Here is a 27,964-nt window from a genome sequence, read left to right on the forward strand (position 1 = left end):
AAATATATTTTGGTTTGTGTTATGTTGAGGATGCTTCACGTCATATATACTTTCCCCAATGGAATATGTACATGTTTCTTTTTTAATACAAGGGAATGGGTAAGAAACAGATTATTGATTTGCATTAGAGCGCTATAAAAATAGTTTCTGAGCTGCACAGTCCACCTTATATATTTTCATTCTCTGCTTCATTTATGAATACATTTTTTTCTTCCTTTGTAGATGACTCCACATTTAAATGATTTGCCAATATTTTGCCTTCTTGTTGACCCCTACCTTATGTGAAATTCTAAGCTGTCATAGTATTAACTAACTTTTGTCTAATATTAAGATCTGTTCATTTGCCACTGATTACTGGGCTGCATATACGCAAAGTTACACAGAAGAACTAGCATTGATTGGCATGAGCAGAATGAGTAACTTCTCACCTAAATTAACACAATCATTGAAAACACATTAGCACAAAGACAAAGAGGTGAAAGCAGACAGTTCAGTAAAACTTAGTAAAGCAATAATTTGATTTGCAGACCCAAACTTGACCTGAGTGAGCAGCTGTAGATTACGGAGAAGCAAGAGTAAGCAGACACATGCAAACTGGGAATTGTGTGAAAGAAAAAAAAAATATATATACATATTAACACTCATTAAAAGCCAACTAATATCTGTAGTCAAAGAACAAGTAAGATCTCATTATCATTATCAAGACTTCTTTTCTTTATATTATATTTATATAGCAAATCTTTGTCTTTCTTCATTGGTCGTTCTTTTTGGCAGAATGCAGAATGGTACCACAGGTAAAGTAACACACTTTGTCAGTTTGCCCCTTCTGACTATAGGAAATAAATAGGAGAAAATATGTATCAGTAAATCAACAGAATTTCATATGGCATTAGCTGCATGTCTAGCTGAAACAAAAGTTAGAGTAGTAGCTGACACACTAATTCTTTACTCACCCTCATTGTCAGCTGATGCCAAAATGATATTTTCTTGGTTTTGTTTCTTAACAGGTAAGCAGTCCATCTTGTGGCATTAGAGTGACCTAGTGAAAAGATAGATATTAGTAAGGCTGGAGTAAGGAAGAATTTTTATTCCTAGCTCTGCAGCAGCCTTCCTGTGTGACCTTGGACAAACGCCTTGACTGTTTCATGCCTCAAAATATTTATCAGAATTCCTACCTGTTACCTGCAGATGGTTACAATAAATACTGTCCAGCCTGGCAGTGTCACCCACAGTTAAGTTTAATTTCAATACGAGTGTTTGTAGATTTTAAAGATTTTTCAGATTTTTGTTGATTTTTAATTTTTTAAATTCTAATTTAAAATTTTGCAATTTATTTATTTGTAATTTTAAAAAATCTCCAAAAATATTTAGTCTTTCAACTAAAATCACAAACAATAGGTCTATATCTCATTTCATGTAAATCAATGTAATGTTACTGATTTTAATGTTACTATATAAATATAAATTATAAATTTAAAAATTATAAATATAAATTATAAATTTAAATATAAAGTTGCTTGGGATCTAGAAAAATTCCATTGATGTAATTCAAAATAGCAGTTCAAAATGGTCCATAAAATCAAAATGACAACTTTCAATAGGAAATATTTAATGAAATGAAATAATCTGATACACATCTTTACAGATTAAAATAAATAAATAAATAAATAAATAAATAAAACCAAGTCTTGTTCTCAAGAATTAATCTTTTAAGTCATCTCTGTAGAAATGCTTTTAAAGTATCTATGCAGTGAATGACTCCAACAAAAAAATATTTTTTTTTTCTCATAACTCTCTAGTTTTTTAATATCTGTTGCTTAATAAAAAATGCCTGGGAACTCATGAGTACTTCATGAGTACATCAACAGTCCTATCATATCTGTAGGGGAAAACAAAAAGAAAATGTAATGATATCATCTACTCAGAAACCAGCTGCTCCAGTTGAGGGTACATGTTAAAGCTGCAGCCAATATTTTGAACTTTAACCTCTAGGTTAGAATCTTATCATATTTGATTTTATGATCTTTCTGAGAAAATATTGCAAATACTCCCGCTTGGGCAAAATGGCACCGTCAGAATTTTCCTCTCACTAAGTGGCCTCAGCATGTCACTTGTATCCTGAAGGGAATAGACTGGCTCCCTGTCAAACATTAAATTGATTTTCAAATTGCTTTGATGGCTTATAAGGCAGTGCAGTTTGAGAAGTGTGTATTTATCAGAATTGCTTTCTCTGCATGAGCCCAGTCTCTCTTTGAGATCATAAAAAGCAAAGTAAATTGGCAATTCTGGAATGTACAGTGAAAAACTTAGGAACACATATTCAGCTGTTTTACCACTCAAATATGTAATTGATTCTCTGACCAGGGTCTGTAATGTGACTTGATCCATACATATTTATGTAGCATTTCAGACAGCTGTAAATGGTGAGTAGCGTTTCTTTGTCTGTACATCTACATAATCATCTAGATCAGGGCACAAGAACTGCCCCTGCAATATACTTTTAAGGAAAGTAATTTGGTCTGAAGGACACCTCATAGATGAAAAGGAAAGGACTGGCTACTGTTTGTGCTGGAGTTTCTATAGGTGGAGTTGACCTATGAATGTGCAGAGGATTTGTCATGTCAGTAAGAAAGATATGACTACTGAACATGCTATGCAGAGTTCTTTGTATATATTTGTAACTTTGTATTTGTATGTACCCAGTCCAGAGGAAAAGATGACTCATATATATATATAAGATAGTCTCCTTTCGGTATCCTTCAGTACTTCAGGCTTAATGTCAAAGACAATAGATTCAGGTCTTAAACACAACTTAGTTAAATACAACTTAATTAAGGCCTGAGGAAATAAAATGTCCTTTCTTCTTAAATAAAATAAAATAAAATAAAATAAATATTTCTTATTATGCAATTTTAATATTGCAGTAGCAACCGAATACTCATTTGTTTAGACTGCACTTTCCTAGAATTTGTTGGTCATATAATAAATGATAACTCTTACATTAAAGAGATTCTAAAATGAATACAAGAATCAAAAAAAACACCACCACCACCACCATCAACAACAACAAAAGACTAAATTTCTGACATTCGGTCAGAATTTGAAAAAAAAAAAAAATGAAAAAAATGCTTTGAAAAAAACATTTTCAAGCATACAGCTTCTTCCCAATGGGAAAATAATGGACTTTCTAAATAAGAATTCTGTCAAGCCTTTTATTAGAGCAACCATTTGTTCTCAGTTTTACGTGCTGTAGGACCAGAACCTAAATTCTATGGAAAGTAGTATTTTTATTTCATCTAAATCTGTTATTGGTCATTGTTATTTAAAATATTATGTCAACAAAACTTATTTGCACAAATTGAATGGGTTTAGGAAATAATAATGAAATAGTAGGCACTTTCAGTCAAAGACATCTGTGATAGAGATGAGAGCTTAGAGATGAAGAACTGATGAGGTCTGTTGCATAAATGAGTATGAAGTGAGTGAGAAAGATTTGAAAAAAAATATATATTTGGTTTGGATGTGATTGAGATTTTATTCCATATTTGGATCCAACTATAGTCACCTTTTATTCTTATGCTGTTGTTATTCAGGTGATTCCAAAATTATACAAAATGAAATGTGTTTATTCAGTCACTTTTTTTTTTTTTTTTAAGTAATGTCACTTACCAAAATTAAAGGAATGTTTAAATGTTCACCCAAACTACACTAACATGCTATATTTTATTTTATTTTATTTTATTTTATTTTATTTTATTTTATTTTATTTTATTTTATTTTATTTTTGAAAATAACTCTCATCAGTTGTAAACCATCAGAACTATGTTATTTCAAGGCTGCTTTGAAATATCTTTTATAAAAAATGACATGGTATTTTATAACATTCAAAGCAATGAGTAATGTAAAATGAACTGTTTGTAGATAATTGATAGTTAAATAGTGAGAACAACATAAAATAATAATAAAAAAGGTTTATCTATGCTGGAAATAATAATCAAGGAAATAAAAAATTAAGAGTAACCTCACTGATTAAGAGTAACCTCATTGATTATCAGGCTACATTCTACCACATTCTCTGTTTCTGACTCTCCCAAGCTAGGTAAAGATTTCAGAGTAATACAATTTAACTGCTTTACTCTTACTGACTTTTGTTTCAAGAACATAAATTGTAATGTAATTGTAATCTTATTCAGTATTTTTATAATAGCTAACACAAGGAGTTGTTGGTCTCACATGAAGGAGTTCAACAATTGTAACAATAAATATTTTTAATCTTTTCAAAATAGATCTCACTGGCAATACATAAAATTATTTTTCAATTGTAATATTTATTTTTAATAACAAATACAAATGTTCATGCTGACATTTTCAATATGACTATCAATCACCTTCATTAAAATTATCTGAAGTGCTTTGAACTTTATAATGAGAAAGAGTGTCTGTAATACCAATGAAATTAGATTGTATGTTTTCTCAACAATCTTATTTGAGTTAAGTTTAAGAAGTGTAAAAGATTTTCTTTATTTTCAGAAACATAAAAATCAATTAAAATGTCAGAAAAATATTTCAATGAGTCAGAAATAAGCATTTTTGACATTTATCCTAAGTAAAAATATGTCAAAGTTTGAAGCTTTGTTTTCTTCTGTATTGGGTTTCCATGTTTCCATTGGGTTTTGGGGGTGGGGGGCTGCACAGGTTGCCTCTATGAGAAGAATCCAGAAGCTGCCTCATGCTAGGTAAGGGCCAGTTTCTGCCGTCTCCAAAGGGACCCACTGCTGGCCAGAGCCCAGACAATAAGCAATGGTGTTTGTACCTGAGTGAGGGCATATTTAAGAAAGGGAAAAAAACTGCTGCACAACAGCAGCTGGGAGAGAGAGAGTGGAGACAAACAGCCCTGCAGACACCAAGGTCAGTGAAGAAGGAGGGCGGGAGGTGCTCCAGGCACACAGCAGAAGTTCCCCTGTACCCTGTGGAGAGGCCCCTGGTGGAGCAGGCTGTTCCCCTGCAGCCCATGGGTCCCACATGGAGCAGATCTCCATGCTGCAGCCCATGGAGGAGCCCCCGGTGGAGCAGGTGGAGGTGGTCTGGAGGAGGCTGCGGCCCATGGAAAGGCCCCAGGCCAGAGCTGCTGCCCGTGGAGAGGAGCCCACACAGGAGCAGGGGAAGCTGCCACAGGGACCTGTGTTGGAGCAGTTTGCTCCTGACAGATGGACCCTGTGGTATGGACTCACTGGAGCATTTCTTGAAGAGTTGCTGCCCATGGGAAACGCACGCAGGATCAGTTTGGGAAGGACAGCATCCCATGGGAGGGACCCCACATGGAGCAGGGGTGGAGAGTGACCATGAAGGAGTGGCAGAGACGAAGTGCTATAGACTGATCGCAGTCCCCATTCCCCAGTTTCCCTGTGCCGCTCAGGGGGAAGAGGTAGAAGAGGGTGGGAGGGAAGATGTTTTATTTTTATCTACCTATCTATCTGTCTACCTATCTTTTTTTTTTTTTTTTTTTTTTTTTTTTTTTTTTCTAGCTTGTTAGTAATAGCTAATAAAATTTATTAATTTTATTTTATTTTTGAAAATAACTCTCATCAATTGTAGACTATGTTGTGTCTGTTTTGCCTGTGACAATAATCGAAGAGTGATCTCCCCATCCTTATCTCAACCCTTGAGCCCTTTCCATCGTATTTGCTCCCGCTTTTTCTTTGAGGAGGAGGAGTGAGAGAACAGTTGTGGTGCTCAGCTGCCCAGCTGGGTAATACCACCACTTCTCAACTGAACTTGCTCACATATTCAAAATTGTGATTCATGTTCTTTCATTATGACAAATACTTTGTCTTTGACTTCAAAGAGACAAGAATTTGGCTTGCAGTAATGTATTATGACTGTGACATACCAGCAGTTTTACGTGATAAATCTAGAATTCCCTATTTCTATCCATGTATTTCACCCTCAATATGACAGCCTGTGCAACCATACTTACAGCATATTTATATATTTTTTCAGACAATTCCACCTAGAACATATGTGATGTTACAACATAACAAGGTTTAACATGGGTCAGACAGCTTATATAATGGTGTGCACGTAGATCAAATATATGGCAAACAAAGGGTAGAAAAAGTTATGTTCAATTTTAATGCTATGAATCAATTAATGAACATGAACAACCTGAGTCCAACACTTCAGTTTTGTTGTTTGATTTGAACAAATTGTGTACTTGTAGCCTTGTATGGAATTTATGTATTCCTTTTAAAATAGGTTTCCCCAGTGAGTATTTATGAACATTAATTCAATTTCTGAAAATTATTATTTTATCTTTTTTTTTTTTTTTCCCTTAAAATTTGTACAATTAACATTCCTGTTAGTAAGGAAGAGCAGTTGCACAAAGCAAATCAGAATTGGTAAATGTGCACATCTTTTTTAACACACAGAAAACAATAAAATGTTCAGGATATGTTATTGCTGTACCTATGCAGTTAGCTCCACTTAAAATAATTATGCAGTAGCATTTTTATTTTATAAGAGGTTAAAGAGCTCTTAGCCAAGACCATTTAGACCATTAATCAATCTTTTGATTGAGAATGTCAAAACATATAGACTGAGGAAATTATTCATAGTCTATGGTCATGAACTCAAACTCGTAAGACAAACAAATGAACGGATTTCCCTAAATTCATTGAAACTATGTCTTTAAGTGAGACCTATAACAATATACCAAGCTCTAGCATACAGCTTCATGCCACACAAGGGGAGACTTGGGACAATATAACCTAGTAACATTTCTGTTAAAAGCGAAAGGGAGCTGTAGCCACCCGGATGAGATGACCAGGACTTTTATACTGTTAAAATATAAATTCTGTTTACTATAAAAGCAGTAAATCAATGACTTGGATAGAAATAGGATTCAGATTTATAGACTCACAGTCTTACCTTCTGAACTATAGTGTGACATGTGCACAAGATGTTTTAAAATAATATTTTCATTAGCATGGATTATAGCCTATAGGCTCAGGAGTTCATTTTCACAGCCTACTAGGGCAATTGATATGATCTTTCTTTGTCTTACCTTGTTCCGATTTCTGTGCAAATTGAAGGCACATGACATTTACAAGAGTGACACTAGAAGGGTAAATCTATAGGCTATAACTTCATATGACATAAATCAGCATAGTTCCTCCAGAACTGCACTGATTTATACTGATTTATACTGAACTGCAGTCTCATAAAAGTTCCTAACAAGCTAGTAGGTATTTCTTAAAATTAATGAAAGCTTGAATATTTATTTATTTATTCTGATAAAGCATGTTTTGGGGAAGAGAGTTTAGTATGGTCACCTTCATGCTTTATTTATACTGTGAAAATAAAGCTTTCAAAGTTGAAAACCTCATATTAAGTATTTATAATACATTTAAAACTCTTATGATAAATTAAATTGATTAAGCTTAAAGAATTTAGAAAACCCCTCAAAAAGGCAGATTTATGAATGAGAGGACTTCAACATCTATTCTTTCATAGCATTGAAGCTCATGTAAACAAATACGGTGAATTCCAGCAGTTTTGCTCCTTGGACATCTCAGATCCATTATTTTTCTTCCTTCATCTACAATAATAGGATCTACATATGTCTAAACAACAATATTTACTTTTCTCCTCAAATGATATTTCACAAGTTTCTCCCACATAGATAGCAAAAACATTTATATTTTTTTAGATGAGGCAATTTTCTTCAAATGACAGACTTTTGTGAAACATTAAAATATTCTATTTTACCATAAACTTCATATCTGTTTTCAGTAGTACTGCAACCCACGTATATTGAACTGCCATTTGGTGAATGTGATGAAGTTGGGCCTCAGTCAAAGTAACTCCTAATTTTATAGAATGCCTGAAGAAAACAGGCTACAAAAACACTGATTTCCAAAACATGTATAATTAATTCTACAGATTTATGGCTGTTATTTTAGTGTTTATATATATTTTTATATACACTCTATGTATAAAATTTAACATATATGACAAAAATAGGTAATTAATAATATGCTGTGGAGAAGATACAAACATATTACCTGGAGAAAAGCTAGGAAGCTGGTTGACACAGTAGAACAGTAGCCAATGGTCAATAGTTGCTCCTTAACTTAACGATTAACCTTCTGTTTCTTGTTTTGGTTTCAGAACTGCAGCAAACACAGACATAAGAACAGAGTATGTAAATTCTCTCAGTGAAGAACCTTTTTCTGATAGTCAACCTAAATCTCCAATGTTGCAGCTTCATGCTGTTCTGTCAGGCCCTATTGCTGGTCACCAGAGAGAAGAGATAAGAGCCTGCCTCTCTTCTCTCTTCTTGAGCAAGCTGGAGGCCATGAGGCCTGCCCTATCTTTTCTCTAGGCCAAACAAACCAAGTAACCACAGCTGCTCCTCCATATGTCTCGCACACTAGGCCCTTCATCATCTTTGTCACCCTCCTTTGGACAATCTCTAATAGCTTTATGTCCTATTTATACTGAGGTGCCCAAACCTGCACACAGTAATTCTTTATTGTTGAGAGATGAATATTTACATGAAATATTGCCTTTTAAAAGTTTTAAAAGTTTTTTTTCAAAAACTTAATTTACTATTGTAATAATTTTCATGAAGCTACATTTCAAAGTGTTTCTGAAAGGAAAATAAAAATATAAGAAACAGTTTTTGTAGTATTTTTGCGCTAAAAAGCCACATTATGCTTTATTTATGGTTCTTTGTTTTGTATGTTTTTTTTTTTTGTTTGTTTGTTTGTTTTTTCTCTTTTAACCTGTCCATTCCAGCACAATCCCACTTTTTCACATTTTCTGGGATCTGTTTTGTAACTGTCAAACCACTTCTGCCCAGCATTTCTTAATGATACAGAAGAGTACCAGCTATAAGCTTCAAGTTAAAATAACAACATAGATTATGCGAACACAAATGCTGTCAAAAAATCCTATGCACCTAACATTGTAATTGCAAGCAAATCTGTTTTCATAAGCATTCTTTCCTAGCCTCATAAGGGTTAAAATACTGTCATGGGTACATAAACTAAATGTGAGAAACTATTTCAAAGGAGCTGAAAGCAAATAAACCTTTTAAAATACACAAATTATTAATAAATATGCCTTCTTCTTCTTATCTCTGTGAGACACGATCTTTCCCAGCCTAGGACCTACAGCGATAAAAGACTTAGCAAGACAAATTCCCAGCTTCCGTTCAACATTGCTATACATTTTCAGTGTTTCTTCATTATGATAGAGATGTTTAAATGTTTAAGAAAACTCCTAAGGTCTAGAAAGGAGTTAATATGTGTAATTCAGGAAGACATTACAGGATATTGAGAAGACTAATTTTAACTAGAAATAGAATTATTAGAATTAAAATGGTTCATTTAGAAGGGACCTGCATAGATCTTAGGGTTCAACCACCTGATTACTTGAGGGCTAATCAAAAGTTAAAGAATACCGATGAGAACATTGTCCAAATAACTCCTTAACACTGACAGGCATGAGGCACCAGCCAGCTCGCTGTTCCATTGTTCCACCACCCTCACCATAAAAAAAATAAAATAATAAATTGCCAATATCCAGTCTGACCGTCCACTGTTTCAGCTATTTCTGCATGTCCTCTCATTGATTACCAGAGAGAAGAAATCAGCATCTTCCTCTCCATTTCCCCTCCTCAAGAAGTTCTAAAGAGCTATAAGGTCACCTCTTAGCCTCCTTTTCTTTAAACTAGGCAGAACAAGTGTCCTCAGCTTCTCCTCATGACATCCAGACCTTTCACCAACTTTGTTCATCTCCTCTGGATGCTTTCAAGCATCCTTTTTCTAATATGGAGCCCAGATCTGCAGACAATATTTAAGATGAGGCTATACCAATACCAAATTTGGGTCCAGAGAAGGATGATGAAGCTGATGAGGGGCCTGGAGAACAAGTCCTACGAGGAGCGGCTGAGGGAGCTGGGCTTGTTCAGCCTGGAGAAAAGGAGGCTCAGGGGTGACCTTATTGCTCTTTGCAGATACCTTAAAGGAGGCTGTAGCGAGGTGGGGGTTGGTCTATTCTCCCACGTGCCTGGTGACAGGACAAGGGGGCTTAAGTGCTTAAGTTGCGCCAGGGGAGTTTTAGGTTGGATGTTAGGAAGAACTTCTTTACCGAAAGGGTTGTTAGACATTGGAACAGGCTGCCCAGGGAAGTGGTGGAGTCACCATCCCTGGAAGTCTTTAAAAGATGTTTAGATGTAGAGCTTAGGGATATGGTTTAGTGGGGACTGTTAGCGTTAGGTCAGAGGTTGGACTCGATGATCTTGAGGTCTCTTCCAACCTAGAAATTCTGTGATTCTGTAAATATATCAGAAGAATCACCTCTTTTGACTGCTTGGCTATGCCAACATTTATATGAAGTCCAGACTAGTCTCTGAAAACTAGGATCTTTGGGGGTTTGGGGGGGGGGATTGTTTAGTGCTCTTGGATTCCTGTTGCTGAAGGGTTATACATTTTCTATTTGTGTAGCTAACCTGAGCTATGGTACCCTTACTGTCTGAATATGAAATGTGTATTTCTGAGAGTGTATGCCTGTTATAACTATACATACTTCAGCAAAAACATACATGAAGTATTCTGTTTATGTATATCTCATATACGACTATTTTAAATTGAAGAAAATCACTATGCTAATACTCCTCACAATATATTGCTAAAATAGTGCTACATGTACATATTGATGTAGAGAGAGAATTATCTGGGCTTTTCGTACTGTTTTCCTTTTGTCATTCTTTAAATATTTTAATCAATTTCTAATTTGCAAAATAAAATAAAATACACTATAATTTAAACAAAAATGTCTCAGGGCACCAGCTCTGCACCTCTTCTTTTGAGAGGAATCTTGGCAGTATTAAGAAAAAGAACAAAACAAAACAAAACAAACAAACAAAAACAAAACAAAACAAATTATATATTAAAATATAAAATATAATTAAAATAGAATCAAAATAGAATTTAAATATAAAAATAGCAAAAAATGCCCTACTAGAACAAAAGTAAGGAAACTAAATTTCAAACACTGGACAGCACGGAGGAATAGAAAAATAGAAAAAATAGAAAAAAGTATAGTACATATTTCTAGTATATATTCAGTACATTTATCTACTTTATAGAAGCATTAAAATAGCAGTATATTAAAGTTTTCTTTGACAATATTCAATAACAATCAAAATATTTATATTCCTTTATAAATAAAAGAGAATATCAAAAATATGTTTTTTCCCGTGTCGACAACTACTATCTTCGAAAAAAAAAAGTACAGATGAAAAAGATAGCTACATTTTCTGTTTAGTCAAAATTTTGTCCTTGCACTCCTAAAGACATTAGGGATGCTTAGGGAAACAGGAAGAGCTTAGACAATTGTAGTGATAAAGGGCTTATTCATCAGAACATGCCAAATGTATGTACAAATGTACACCAATCATCCCTAACAATATAACATTAATATTTTTTCAAACCTTAACTGGACATCAACTGCTCATTATTTCAGATTAAAAAATGGTAGATCAATGCATTACTTTTGGGGAAGAGGAGGATTGTGGGCATTTTTGAAAACCATGCTATTACCAATAATGTAAGCATATGCAAAGTACTCAGAAAGCTGAATTTCTTAGGGAAATTTAGGGATATCCTATTTTAGGGATAGCATGTGTCATATCGCTTCCCAGACAAATAATGAAAAATAGGATTTTTTCATTAAAATAAATAATAATAATAATAATAATAATAATAATAATAATAATAATAATAATAATAACAAAATAAAATAATAGGATTTTTCTCTGGATGTGTACATTCTCTTAGTTGTACAGATAGTCTTTCTCCCATAACAGAACACAGAAACATTTGGTCACAAAATAAATAAATAAATAAATAAATAATAAAGTAAGTGAGGTTAAGCAAATAGATTCATAAGCAAATTGGATGCCTGCCCATAAGTGCATGATACCTGATAGAATACACCCATGAGTGCTGAGGGAGCCGGCTGATGTTATTTCATAGACACTGTCAGTAAGCTTTGACCTATCATGGTGAGAGGGAGTGGTGATGAAGAGAGAGATGTCTGAAATTCAAGGATCAAGGACCCTATCTGGGTTTTGAAAGTCCTAAGAAACACTTTTATTGGTGTGTCCAATGTTCCTATTTTATATATAATTAACAATATAAGAGATCTTGCTTATGTTACCATTTGGAGTGCTTTATTTATTTATTTTATTTATTTATTTATTTATTTATTTATTTATTTATTTGATGGGGGGGAATTAATGTAAGCTTATAGTTTTGATAGGCTGGAATGGGATATCTAATATTAACTACATGCTGAAGGTTATCAGATCTTGAAAATAAGTGTTACTTCATGAAGCCATGCAAATTTATATCAGCTGAGACAACAGTCCACTAAACCCCTACTTTCTTCATGTGTCCATAGCCTGCTGAGTGGAGAAGGTTAAATTGTCATTTTCTGGATCCTTATTATTTTTGAAGGCAGATTTTTGAATTCTCTCATACATAAATTTATATAGCAAGGCAAACTTCTCCAGTCTATAGCTACACATTTCAGAATCTCGCAGGGATAGCATTTGGAAATCAGCATTTTCATTAACAGATATTTTTTTCAAAATGCGCTTTTTAAATGTCACTGGAATACTGTCACTGAGGTACGGGGATGATGGATACACCAGGAAACTAATGAAGGAAAAATTCTCTTTGTTTTCTTCATGAAAAGGTTCACTTTCTCCAAAGATAAATTTGTTTAACATGTGTGGAGCAAAATTTGATAAAATGGCTAACAGGCTTCAAATAACTTCCTATTTTTTTTAGTAATTTTCAATAGACAAACGTAATGAAGAGAATAATAAAGTCCTATCATGTATATTTTGTTTGCATTCAAATAATAGTATATAATCATAAAGCATCTTCATACCCTCATAAATTTTCCACAGGGATCTGACATTTTCACCCACTTTATCCTACTGTTGTCTGCTGTCTTGTAAAGTGTAACAGCGTAATTCATCTGCATCCACACATACCAGATTTCTGACAACAATTAAAATTGTCATGTAGAAGCATTCTGAGATAAAATCTTATAATTGCAGACCAATGCACTGGCTAAAAGGATATGCATTTGGGTAGTCCCTGGGCTGAAACACTGCTGGTTTCTCTGTCTCTGAAATTATTGATAATCTCATAGCCCATATCTAACAGCTGAGAGGATGCTGTGCCAACTGGTGGCAGGCTTCAAAAGGTTTAGAAAAAACATCAGTGTAATTGTCATCTTTAATACTGAAAAGTACTTAGATGCCATTGTGATAAGCATGATATAAACTGTATGAATAGAAAAGAGCCAGAAGTGTCTTTGTAAAGGCGTTCTGCCCTCACTATCCCCTGCTGCTTTGAACTGCCTGTAACCAGAAAGTTTATAAAAACAGACGAGTAACAACACTTCAAGGCCAAAACATTATGGGAGAGACCTCAGTGAATTATTCTGATTCCTTGTCCTACACTGCAACAGGTAACTGGGACAAAGTCAAGAGGTGTCAGAAGTTCCCTGGATCAGATGGCTGCAGGATGGGACTGCTCCCTGTTCCTACTACTGGGAGAGCCAAAAAGCAGATAAACGCTTGGATTGTATGGACCCCAAAACTATTGGAGTCTTTTTTGTTATTGGTGTCTTTCTTTATTGTGGGGAGGATAAGAGAAAAACTCGTATTCTCAATGTACAACACCTTTCAAACAAGCACATAAGTATTAAAGCTTTCAAGTCATGTTACACAACATTAGGCTGATTATAATTATCTGTTTCCATAAAGTGATTAAAGATTCCTTGGAGCAGATTAAGGAAGAGGCAAGAACCCCAGCCTTGAGGTTCAGGCTCTTTGCCAGGGATTGGCGAAGACTTCTCTGTTTGAGGAACTATGGAGCTGTACTTCTGCAGACCCCAGTCTGCCATGCCCCATGCCTTGTTCCCCACATCTCTTCATAAGAGCCTGCTGGCATGTCTTCACATGGAGTCAGGGAAGTCCAGCCAATATCTGAGCCTATAGGAGGGTCCCCCATATGCTGAATCTAAAAATAGTCTTTACACCAAAGTACCTAAATATGCTGAAGTTGTCCTTAGAATAAAGATTAGAAGCTGGAATTTTCCTTTCCTAACCTGCAAATTAAGGGGCCAAAATGAGGGAGTACTTATTATTATTAAAAACAAATCTAAACAAAGAAACAAACAAAAAAAGAAAACAACAAAAGGTACATTCTATTTGAAGCTTCATTTTAAGGAAACCTTGTTCATTAAAATGCATAATGAATTATCTAGAAATTCTGATTATCAAAACAACAACAACAATCAGAATGTGCAGGTTTTAGAGTATTTTCTGCACTACTAAGGGAAGGATGAATACGGAGCATTTGGAGCCCGGGTAAGATGTCAGCACAGGGCACACCCTAAACTGCTGATAAGGCTGCAGATAGTAGCTGTAACTGCTAAGTGTAAGTACCTTTTTAGATCTGTTTGGTAAAAAGAATAATGTTTTTTCTTTGTACACATAGTCTACCGTGATGTATTTACACTATAAATTGAGATGAATTGATTAAAGCATTTTTAAAGCAAGTTATTCATAAAATAACAATTCAAAAGCAGCTGCTTATGTGTCTTTATTTAGTAAATAAGACACGCTGTTTGGTTACTTGGGGAGATATAACACATACAAAATAGATCAAGCAGTCTTCCCATATTTTACTGACTTACTTGAAAGGATATAATTTATTATGGCATAACACTGAAATGATTTTAATTCAACCCCAAGTAAATATATTCCTTTCTAAGTTTCTCTAAGATTTTAGTTACTTTATAATTCATGCAGATAAAGCTAATGAAGTTCACTAGTGTAATAACATCTTTTTCTAATCTCAGAAGTAATTGCCATCAACCACTTAGTGTAGATTGGTCATTGGTGTACATTTAATGAAAACAAAATATCTATGGTAATGAAAATGCAAATGGTGCTTTTCATTTGTATTTACTTGTAGCAGGTGTCTGTAATGTTTGTGCTTGTACTGAACGAAGAAAATAGCTGGAGATTAAATTACCCACAGAGAAAGATAAAAAATGTATGATAAAATAATAATAATACCACAGATTGCAACACACATCTCCTGGCCACAGTCTTGACTGCCTTCTGTTTGCTTCTGTTGGTCAAGTTAAACACCACTCTGCCATGGAATGCACTTAGGGGAAAGATTTTCTGACCTCACAATACTGTATCTCCAAAGCTAGTGGTTCTGAACCAAGGTTTCTAAACACTGCAGACAAACTGTGTTCTTCTACTGCAAACTCTGTAGAATTACATGGGCAATACCTTCCTTTTATGTCCTGCTAAAGATCTGAAGGGCCCAAACATGGCATAAAATGGATGTGATTTTCCAGTGTATTTTATAATTGTCCACTTTTTTTTCCCCACTCCTTATTAAATTTTCCAGGACTTTTTATAATGGAAGATTGAGTCTTTTCCCTCAAATGATTCTCTTGAGGAAAAAATCCCAAGCATATTTTAAATATTAATATAACACAATAATAAAAAATACTGCTGTTATTGTTCTTCTGGGAGAGCCCAACTACTGATCTCTCCAAGTGGAGATCTAAACTTCCTCAATTTCTTTAGTAGAAATCAGTAACTAAATGTATAGGAATGCCTTGATTTCCTGTCTAGAGTTCTATGAATAACTAGTATTTAATTAGGAAGCATAAGGCAAAAACTCTTAAACTGCATATAAATATACTTGAGTGTTTTATATTGTTCATGGATGAACTCAGGTTTATGAGAAGTGCAAAAAAGTAAATTATTTTAGAAAGATTATGAAGATGAAATCTTCAATAAGAATAAAAGCACTTTGAAAAAAATAAAATATGGTCTTGATTTGAAAGCCCTAATTCCTTTGCCATTTCAATGATTTGAAAAAAAATCACATGGGGCTATATAAAAATTAAACCTTATGTCTGAGAGTAGTTTCCAAATGCTTCTTGAACTCCAGAAAGATTGGTGCCTTGACCACTTCCCTGAGGAACATTTTCCAGTGCTCTACCACCCAATCAGTAAAGAACATTTTCTAATATCCAATCTCAGCCTCTCCTGTCCCAGTTTCATGCTGGTCACAAGAGATAAGAGATCAGCACCTCCTGCTCTGCTTTCCCTTCTGAGGAAGCTTTAGGCTACCAAAAGGTCTCCCCACAGTTTCCTCTTCTCTAGGCTGAACAAACCAAGTGTCTTCAGGAACATCTCAGAAATCTTCCTTTCTAAACCCTTTATCACCTTTGTTGCTTTCCTTTGGATGATCTCTGATAGTTTGATATCTTTCTTATATTGTAGCTGCCTTCTATGATCAAGAAGGTTATAGATGACCAAACATGGATTAGTATTTAATAAAAAGATTAATAAAGGAAATAAACATGAAAAGAAAACTGAAAATAAATAAATGTGAGTAATACATTGATTTTTTAAAAAAAGTATAATCTTAAAACAACAAAAAAAAAAAAGAGAGAGAAAAAAAATAATAAATAAGAAGAGCATCAGGATTAATAAGAACAGGGAAAGCCAAGATGATTATAGTATTTTGAAAATTGTTTTCCGGCACTTTCTTCCCTTCATTTGTTCGACTAATTAAAAACTTTTTTTTTTTTTTTTTTGTCAATAAACTAGAAAACAATAATTTTCAGGCATTTGACACTAGATTGCTTGATAAAATGAACAAAAGCATTATGAATGATGATGAGAAGTTTTATGGCTACATTTTTTAATTTTGGGGTCATTCAGTGAACATATTTAAGGTAAAATAAAACAAAAAAAACCTGTGCAGATGTGGAATACAGTTCAAGTTTCTTATTTTTTTATGAATGTAGCAACTAACAAAAAGGTATACAATTATATGAAATTCTTTGAAATCATTAAGAATAAATCTTTCCTAGAGCTATGCTAGTATTTTATTTTATTTTATTTTATTTTATTTTATTTTATTTTATTTTATTTTATTTTATTTTATTTTATTTTATATTTTCAGTGCAATACAATCAGACATTCCAGATTCTAATGGACTTTATTCATGGACATCTTCTCACCTTTGTCATAGCTAGGGGTTATGATCCTAACTTCAGGAAAACTGGAAACTCATGATGAAATTTAGTAAAAGAATATGAGTTCTATTAAATCTTAAGAGACTGGTGAATCTCTTGTGTTAGGCTTGTCTGGTCTGTAAATGCCATTATGCCTGTTTTGAAGTAACCAAGTTCACTCACATGTCGTGATTCCATATCAGCTGAGGACCGTATACTTTTCCTACCTTTCTTTGCTATTCATTCTATATTTCCATACAGACAAAATGGTCTGTTGAACTTGTGATGATCTATCAATTTTTTGATGAGTGAATGAAGAACTTGGGCATCCTTTTGGTATGTGCCAAATAGGATACTATAGTATATAGCAGTAGAAATTCTAACAAGCAAATCCTATGGAAAGAACAACCTACCCATCTTTCTGGAGTAATGAACTGTTGCAAATATATTTTAATTTAAATTGGTTTGTTTCCTATTCAGAGTTTCAGGAAGGTACTGATGTAGACAGTCTGTGGGAAAAGCCGTACACTTCTAGACAAAAATGAAAGGAGTGTTGCAGGAAGTGCTATGCATATTTCAAGACTGAGTCTTTATAGAGAAGACTATTTGCTTCATGTCCAGATGGAGAGCTATTTTTTGAAAGTACCAAACATACAGTGTCTGAACATTTTAGATAGACAATATCTTTTCACCAGCTCTGAACTGAATGAAAGATATGTAGAAAGGAACCAGGAAGGAACCTCTCAAAATTACATGTTATCATCTTGAAGTTTTGATATCACAATTTAGATTTTAATTAAATCATGTAACGCACGTTTAAGAGGTTACTTCACAAATATCTTTATAGCATAAAAATGCAAGAACTTCAGCAGTAGCATTCTAAATAACTTGTCAAAAGTTGCCTAGCAAACCAGGAAGACCCAGAACTGAAAATCAAATCTCCTTACAAATGTGCCTTTCCTTTTCTAAAGGAAAAGATTTTCTGCTGATATCCTTCCCTAGTAAAGTAATATACTTCTCATTAAATTTAAATAAAAGATAAAAGCTCTATTTTCCTTCACACTGTGGTACAGAAAATAATAATAATAATAAAAAAAAAAATCAAAATACAATCTAGAAAGGGAATGTAAGATTCAAAGTATTGCTTCAGCCACAGGCCTTAGTTGAGCTGTAGAAAATATTGAAAAACATTAGATTAGTGTACTTCTAATCTTTGAATCTTCTTTTATTTATCTATTTATTTATTTATGAGACTTCTTAAAATTCCAGATTCAAAAGGTTTGGGGACTTGGTCTTCTTAGTCCAACAAAAAGTTACCATTTCTTTAATAATATTGTGCCTCTGGCCTTCTATGGTGGTTTTCACAGAATCACAGAATTTCTAGGTTGGAAGAGACCTCAAGATCATCGAGTCCAACCTCTAACCTAACACGAACAGTCCCCACTAAACCATATCCCTAAGCTCTACATCTAAACGTCTTTTGAAGACTTCCAGGGATGGTGACTCCACCACCTCCCTGGGCAGCCTGTTCCAATGCCTCACAACCCTTTCAGTAAAGAAGCTCTTCCTAACATCTAACCTAAAACTCCCCTGGCGCAACTTAAGCCCATTCCCCCTCGTCCTGTCACCAGGCATGTGGGAGAACAGGCCAACCCCCACCTCTCTACAGCCTCCTTTAAGGTACCTGTAGAGAGCGATAAGGTCGCCCCTGAGCCTCCTCTTCTCCAGGCTGAACAAGCCCAGCTCCCTCAGCCGCTCCTCGTAGGACTTGTTCTCCAGGCCCCTCACCAGCTTCGTCGCCCTTCTTTGGACCCGCTCAAGCACCTCGATGTCCTTCTTGTAGTGAGGGGCCCAAAACTGAACACAGTACTCGAGGTGCGGCCTCACCAGAGCCGAGTACAGGGGGACGATCACCTCCCTAGCCCTGCTGGTCACAGTGTTTCTGATACAAGCCAGGATGCCGTTGGCCTTCTTGGCCACCTGAGCACACTGCTGGCTCATATTCAGCCGACAACTTTTACTTGGGTGGGCAGCCAAACTCCAGCACAGCTGCTCCATCCCCCCCTCCCTCCCCCCCCACCTCAAAGGGGAAGGAGGAGAAAATATGATGCAAAGGGATAAAGGTTTGAGATAAGGACAGGAAGATTGCTCAACAGTTCTCATGACAGGCAAAACAGACTCAGAGTAGGGAGAGAGTTAAGATTTATTGCTTATTAGTAACAAGCCAGAGAAGTGAGAAAGGAAAGAAACCAAAAACACGTTCCCCTTCATCCACCCTCTTCCACCTCCTCCCTCCTGAGTGGCTCAGAGGACTGGGGGAATGGAGGTCGGTCCCTAACGTTTCATCTCCACTTCTTCTTGGTCACTCTCTGACTCTGCTCCAATATAGAGTCCCTCCAACGGGATGCTGTCCTTCCCAAACTGATCCTGTGTGGGCTTCCCACAAGCAGCAGCTCTTCCAGAACTGCTCCACATATGGGTCCATACCACAGGGTCCATCCATCCATCAAGAGCATACTGCTCCAACCTGGGTCCCCCATGGGCGGCAGCTCCCCCTAGATCCCATGCTCCTGTGTGGGCTCCTCTCCATAGCCTACAGGTCTGGCCTGGAATCTGCTCCTGCAGGGGTCCTCCACAGGCCGCAGCAAGTGCAGGTCCACCTGCTCCACCATGGTCTTATCCATGGGCTGCAGCATGGAGATCTGCTCCGTGTGGGACCCATGGGCTGCAGGGGGAGACAGCCTGCTCCACAGGCTACAGGGGAACTTCTGCTGCATGCTTGGAGCACCTCCTGCCCTCCTTCTTCACTGACCTTGGTGTCTTCAGGGCTGTTTCTTACTCCTTTCTCTCCCAGATGCTGTTCCCCAGCTTTTTTTTATTATTATTTATTTTTTATTTTTTATTTTTTTTTCTTAATTCTGATCTCACAGAGGCACAACCAACATTGCTTATTGGCTCAGCTCTGGCCAGCAGTGGGGCCCTTATCTAACGTGTGGCAGATTCTTTTCACATAAGCTACCCCTATGTCCCCTCTGCTACCAAAACCTTGCAACATAAACCTACTACACCTTCTAGTCAAAAACACTTAGTTTACATTTAAGTGTTCCTACCAATAAATCACGTATCTGATTTTCTTAGTTTCTATATATACACACATACTGAGGAGTGAAAAAGTATTATTGTTGTTATTATTATTATTATTTTAAAATAACATCCTTACTGCCTAATGCTAATTGGAGAGAAAAAAAAAAAGTCAGTGGAAATTAGATGTAACGAAAAATCAGAAGACATTTCATAAGAGATCTCCTCAGCTGTATATATCTACCCTACAGTCTCATTCACATATGAATCATTAGCTTTATTCTGAAAGCCAGATCTGAATTACCAAGACTGTGCTGGAGACCAAGTTTGCACCTAAACCAACTGGCTGGACAAGAAATAAGACTTCAAAGACAGACTTGGGAATAGCTTCCAGCTGCAGAGTACAGGATATCAAAATGTCATTTTGTATAAAACCAAAGATGAGTTATTTTTCAGTCTAGCTAAATGAGTCATGCCTGGTCACCATGGGTCCATCATTATGCACATATTATGTCTGGCAAAGTTGTTACATTGCCAGCTTCAGGCAGGTAAGAGGATCCCATAAAATTCTGTAAGATTCCAACAGTTACGCCTCAAGACACTATAGGTCATGCATAGGCAGCCTGATGCAGACATGCAGATTGTGAGTCTCGGTGGAAGTTTTGCCCTTACTTCTTGTCGGACCCTAATCAGTCTTCTAACCTATGTGCTGCCTGCCAATTCCTTTATTATTTTGGATGTTTGTGATCAGAATTTCTGTATTAACTAAAAACAGATGACAATTCACTATTTTATCCCACAACCTATGCTGACAAAACTATGAAGTGCTCTTGCAAGGGTTGATGCTTTGCCATTTTTATATGACTTGAGGAGTCAAAACTACATGGTCTTTCAATCACAACATAAGGAATGAGAAGAATGCAAAATGGCATTTATACAAAAAGAATCCTTTGTAGTAGACATTGTCATTTTCATTACAATTTCTATACTGCTAAGTGTAACAGGAACTCAGCCATGACTGGTCTTCTGGAAACTATGATAAAATTTAAAATGCATCTTTGTAGATGCATTTATACATCTACATATATGCAGATATGATTTCTGCTGCTTCCAAGAGCATTCTTGATTGCACATGAATTGAGAGTAAGGTTTCTGAAGGTAATTTCAAACACAAATTAAAACTCACAGCTCTCCATATATAATGGTTTCCCTTTCCTTAAAAATTGAAAGTGGTTTGTGATGAAGTTCAATATGATGGGTGCCAATTATTTGATTCTTCAAAGAAAAACAAATTTTCTTTTCTTTTCTTTTCTTTTCTTTTCTTTTCTTTTCTTTTCTTTTCTTTTCTTTTCTTTTCTTTTCTTTTCTTTTCTTTTCTTTTCTTTTCTTTTCTTTTCTTTTCTTTTCTTTTCTTTTCTTTTCTTTTCTTTTTTCTTTTTCTTTTTCTTTTTCTTTTCTTTTTCTCCCTATAAATATCATATTATCAAAATGAACACAATTTTAAAAGCAGAGAACAGAAAGTTAGAAATAGACTATTTGGGACAGGAGTATCAAAAAGGGAGAAGCAGGTTAAGCTATGAAGTATGGAATATTTTCTCATTTTCTCATCTAACCTTCTAATCTTGCAAATAAAATGTTTGAGGCAAATATGAACAAATAGAGAATCACAACACCAAGACTGGAAATTAAATAAATACAGAGATAGATAGATAGATAGATAGATAGATAGATAGATAGATAGATAGATAGATAGATTAGATAGACAGATAAATAGATGAAAAAGAAAAGATGGAGATAAAAGTAGAAAATATAATTTCAAATGAACCATATTATAAAACATGTCAATAACATTTAAAGTATGAACACAAAAAAAAAAAAAAACTTAACATGTTGAACAGAAACCTGTAAGTTTAGATTTAGTTTCATCACAAGTTAACATCAAGTTTTAGAAATCTGACCAAATATGGGAAAGCAGTAGTAAATCAGGAAAGAAAAACAGATAAAATGGAAGTATATTGAATAGTCTCTTTGATTTTACTAGACTGTTTGCAATAGTAGTAACTACAGTTTTATTGCAGAGCTGTGTGCCCTCTCTAAAATGGTCTCCTGGACTAAAAGAAGCAAAAGCAGCAGGCAGAAATCTTACAGTCAAGGAGATAAATGTACTATTGAAAATGTTCTAATGATAAAAATACCTTTTCACTTTTTACATAATTAGTTCTTGCATAGTTATAGTGAGGGAACAGAGAACAAAATTTGGATGGTAGAGTCTCATTGATATCAGAACCTGCTTAAGATATTCATAGAGATACGAGTGATAAGGACACTAAACACAACAGTGATAACATTATTGAGAATATGCAATAAACATGTATCTGTTAACTATACAAATTAATGCTCAAGCAGAACACAATAACAGTGCTTTGTTTTGTTTTTAATAACTTTTAAAACACTTCTATGTTGATACAGAAATAAAATCTTTGTTTTAGAAAAAAGGTGTTTTTTTTTTTTTTTTGTAACCTAAGAACTGCTTAAACTAACAAAATAAAAAAAAAAAAAAAAAAAGAGGGAAGAAAAGGAAATAATGCACAATAGTTTATTTCTCTATACTATTAGCAATTCTATATACTATTCTCTATACTATTAGCAATTACATTATAATTTTAGATGAACCAATGGAGATATCTTTAGGCTAACAGCTACTTCCACTTACAAGTATCAGATGTTATCCATTGTAAGCCAGGGAAACAAACAAACAAAAACAACACCAACAAAAAGGGCAAAAAACCCTCACCCTCTTTATTCATGATGGTGGAAGCACTCCAAAATAGACAATTTTAATAGAAGCCAGTATTTGATATAAGAAGTGAACATCAACAAGCTTTCCATCAAATTAATTATCTGAAATTTGGAAATAAATTGCTTGAAATTGTCCAGTTTCTATGCAGATTAGTGATATCACTACTTGCTTTTCATGTTTAGAATTCAGTGCTAACGATTTATTGCCAACATGAATTTGGAAGTTAGTCTATGAAATCAACACCCTTTTAAATGACTGGAAAGACCTTTAAATGGATGCCAAATTAGAGCTAATTATTTTTTCTTTGAAATTCTAGATTATTTTCCTGTATTCTGTTACTTTAAATATAACATTTCTAATATAACATCTACAGAAAAGTATATTCTAAATGTACTGACTTTTATATTATACACCATTTTAACATTTTCAGAATTTATTTTCATTTTTTTCTGATGAAGTTCATTAAAGGAAAAGGTAAAAGAGAAAAATAATGAGTGAAATGTAAAAGCATATATTGCAAAATCATGGAAGGCTTTGCTGAAGTGAAACAAAAATATAGTGGTGGGCAGAAAAGAGCAAATTACAGATACACATTAAGACTTCACACACAAATAATTTTTTAAAAGTATTTTGGACAGAATTTCAAGGAAGATTTAATTTTTTTTTCCTGTTTTATTTTCCTCAACAAAACAGTAAAAAATAATGAACAAACAACAATAGAAATACAAAAAATATTCAGTTATTTAGTTTACAATTTGAAATGCTTAGGCTTTCAATGTTTTGTCCTTAAAAATAAGTTTATTTTTAAAGTCTAAGTATATTATCTCTTTTTAAAAAGAAAATGAAAATACTACTTTGACAGCTGCTTTTTACAGATGGCTGTTAATATACAATACAACAAAAATATTAACATCTTTTAAAAGCAATGTCAATAAAAATGATAGTGATAAGGGAGGAAGTTAATATTGAAACCAGTACTTGAAAGCTTAGAATGAATGGAAGAAAAACACAATGAAACAATTGTTAACAGACTGAAACTGGCTTACTCTTCTCTGGCCTTGTGCTGTAATCCCACCACACCTGAAAAACGAATCTCATGTCATCCTCTCAAATGTTCATTATGAATGAACATATACATGCATATATACATGCAGCTGTTTTAATAGCTGTAAAACCTCTCACACCAGAAACCTCTGTGAAGAACCTAAATAAAAAGAATAGTCATCCCAGTGAAACTAAATGAACAACTGCCATCAGATGTGATGGTGATATAAATCCTGTCACATATTGAACGACCAGAATTTGTCAGTACCTGGTGCTAACTATCTGCCCTGGATCCCAGTCAAAGTACCTAGTGGACTCAATGGGCCCTTCATGCACAATTCTGCAAAACACATTCAGGGCAAAGGATACCAACTGTGTGGAAGCACTTATTAGAAATGTTTTATATAGAATTTAGGAATATGTTGGATTTTTTACTTCTCCATAGGTAGTCACTATGGGTAAATCTTATCACACTTTGGAGCAGTTCAGTCTGGAACAACATTCCTTCTGGTTAACAATTTAAGTTTTTGTTTTGGTATGGTTGGTTGGTTGTGTTTTGTTTTGTTTTTTTTTTTTTTCTTTTTTTTTGGGGGGGGGGGGGGAAGAGGGTTATTTATTTTTTTTACATCAAGCCTAACTTACTATCAACCAGGGAAACTATCACGTAGGCCCTGAAGTTTATTCAGAAAACCACACAGTATTCAGACAGCCTGAAGTGTCACTATGTTAAATAATCTCTGCTTTTGCTCTCTAGTTATACTCTCTCATCTTTCGTAGTGGACATAACATTGATGCAAAAAGAATAACAAATCTCATCCTTTGTATCTGAGAAATTGTAAAAAAAAATTAAATAAATAAAATAAAATAAAACAAAAAAAACCCACATATTTTCAAGTATTTGATACAAGAAAACACAACTCAGGTTTTTCATACAGAGCACAGATATCTCATCATAAAGAAAACATGTTTCTTTTCCTTCCCGTCCTCTCCATCCCAACAAGCATGGATAATTTATGAAGTTTATTGCTTTAGTAGGATGAGTTGGGTAACAAATTGCCATTGTGTGCCCCCTAGTGCTGTAGAAATGTGTATCTGCTTTCCACATAGACAGCGCTGCTGAGAGCAGGTTGTTTTGTTTAAGTTTGGAATTTATCACCAGCAAGGAGGATCAGGTGAGTATTTCTTGCCACTCTTAAGCTCTGCCTCCTTTAAGGGTGAGCTGGTTATTTCATTTGCAACTCAAAATCTGTGGCTTTCCTACAAAGACAACTGCAATCTCTGAACAGCAGGAGATGCATCGTAATGGAGAAGGAATGAAAGTTCTGTCCATAACCTCTATTATTTTTTCCATTTTTAATATAAAAATCTTTCTTAATTCTTTTCCTTAAATATATTTTTAAGTAATGCTTTTCTTTTTTATTTCTCAATTTGTGCAGCCTTTCAAAGCTCATCATTTATGGCAATAACATTTCTCTATTAGCTGGGATCTCTTACTCTACATTCTTTTTATTTATAACAATAATAATGACAAAACAAAAGAAGCAGCTGCTCAACTGCAGTAAATTATCTGGCTTTCCATTCTCTGTTCAGAGTAAAAATAGCTGAAGTTTATTTCGTAAAGTGCATGTTTTCAGGATATAGCCTGCCCAACGTAAGTACTGCTGAAAGACAGAATTTAACCTTTGTTCTTTCATGGCTGGTTTGAAGTGCTCAGCTACTTTCCCATAATTTTCTGCAATCTCTGGCCTCTAGTTTCTGTACGTCTTATATGACCAATTAATTAGAAAACATAGAACCACTTGAAGAAACAAGTAATTTATAATGAAAGGTTCACTTCTGCAGTTTGCAATGTTATTGGACGCTGTTAGAGTAGTTAACTCACAAAATACTAATGTCTGTTCCCCTGAGAAGCTGCTTCTTTGAATTTGACCTCTAAGAGTAAAAGAATCCTCACAGAATAAATCAGGGCTAGGCTAATATTAGAGCATCTGTCTGCAGAGAGGTGCAGGTATAGGTTTTTCAGTGCAGCCACCTGTAAGCAAGTTACAATTTTGAAGCTGCCTACTGGAGCTGGGTTTAGACACAGTTAGTATAGTTTCTTATATAAAGGCTTGATTTTGAGCCAGAGCATACTCTACAAGTTTTTATGTGCTGCATTAGATATCACCTTCTTGGGCACAGAAGCTCTTACTTCCTACATATGCATTAAAGTAAATAATCTCCAGCTACTGAGTGTGGATCAATATCCACAGGCCAACTGTTTGTTCTTCCACTTAGCTTTACCATGGCTACAATTTTAGTACTTGGAGGTGAAATCAACTCATGAGGCAGATACACATTGTACTTAGAATAGGTTAGATAGATAAAAAATGATGTAAGTTTGAATAGCCTATAATTCAACTGAATTGATGGGCATCTCTGAGACAGAATAACTAGTTTAGGTGGAACTGTCTTAGAACACACAGGTCTTAATAGTTCTACTATATTTTAGGAAATGTATCACCTGAAAGCATCAAATTTTAGCTTATCACATACGTATCAATAATAAAAATAGAAAGTTAAATAATTATTTCATAAACAGAGAGCAGTAACCTTTTACATACTGAACACTCCAGGCTGCTGTTGGGTGATGACTGCTTAGTTTGGGATTCAAAACTTAACACTCAGAACTATATAGGTGGGCATACTCTAAGCATGATTTTTCTTATTTCACTAATATCCCCAAATTAATGACAGGTTTCAAGCCAGCAGGTTTCAAAAACTGTGATAAGACCGTTGTTAACTTTTACGTTCCCATTATTTACTCTTTTCTCCTCTTGACCTTGAGATAAACCTGTATAGGTAAGCTACAAACAGGCCTGAATAATTTAACAGTGGGTAATGCATTAATACTCATGTGTGATTCAAGACAAAATTCACTTGGAGATAAAACCAAATATGAAATATTGAAGTTTGCAAGCTTTATATATTTCGAAATGAATCCTTTAGGAAAGAACAAGAATTGTTTTCAGAATTAGTTTATGGAAAGCTGGGAAAAAAAAAAAAAAGAGTAGATGTAGAATAAAGGCATTTCATGTGAGAACAGTGTATTTCTAACCAAAGTGCTCAACTGAAAACTGACATAAACTTATTAAAACCTAGAATTAAAAATCCCATCCTGCTGCCACTGAAAAGTTAATCACAGTGTGAAGCTAATCCTGGATATCAGGATTTTCCCACCAGTAAGCTCTGTGGTATACCTACAGTAGATCTATGCTTTACATGCTAAGACTTGAACCCATATGAACCATCTTAATGTTAAAAAAAAAAAAAAAAAAAAATGTTTTTTTTTTAAAGAAAAAAACAGAGCTACAATAATCAGCATTTAAGTTAATATAAGAGCATGAAAGGATATAATCATCTACTTAGTGGAAGCTGCTTGCACAGTAATTCTTGGTAAGCATTGGCTCTTCATGTCTCTTGTAAAGCAATAAAATTCACTACTTAAATGAAAAAAAAGTTTTTTTTTTGTTTTTTCTTTCAATCAGCTGAAAAAAAACTTATAGTAGATATAGTCATAGTTCATTAAGATTGTTTCGATAATTTTGCAAAATAAGCTCAGTGCATGAGAGCTTTCAAATCTGTAAATAAGCATATGACAGCAATGAGGACATTAGAACTGAATTTAAAAAAAAAAAAAAAAAAAAGTACTAATTGCTTTACTTTGATGTTTTGCAATGAGGTGCAGAAAGCTAATAGCCAACTGATAAGGTTCTCAGTAAAGTTTTGATGCTAGTACAGTAATGCAGAACATCAGTATGAAAATGTTGGACAAATATTTTTAGAAGAAAAAAAACCACACATTTTCAGGACAATACTAATATGAAAGCATTGGACGAATAATTTCAAAGTTAT

At 34.5% G+C, this 27,964-nt stretch overlaps 1 long non-coding RNA gene across 1 annotated transcript; it reads right to left on the reverse strand.

Annotated features, from left to right (window-relative positions):
- Positions 1-690: 690 nt before the first annotated feature.
- Positions 691-15,259, reverse strand: LOC140001890 (uncharacterized). Its single transcript, XR_011807600.1, has 4 exons — positions 15,173-15,259; positions 8,064-8,171; positions 954-1,039; positions 691-830 (listed from the first exon to the last, which is right to left on the reverse strand). It is a non-coding gene; the product is annotated as an uncharacterized lncRNA (long non-coding RNA).
- Between the last annotated feature and the right edge of the window lie 12,705 nt (positions 15,260-27,964).

The sequence above is a fragment of the Anas platyrhynchos genome, chromosome 2 (assembly GCF_047663525.1).
Source record: "Anas platyrhynchos isolate ZD024472 breed Pekin duck chromosome 2, IASCAAS_PekinDuck_T2T, whole genome shotgun sequence".
Classification (NCBI taxonomy): Eukaryota; Metazoa; Chordata; class Aves; order Anseriformes; family Anatidae; genus Anas; species Anas platyrhynchos.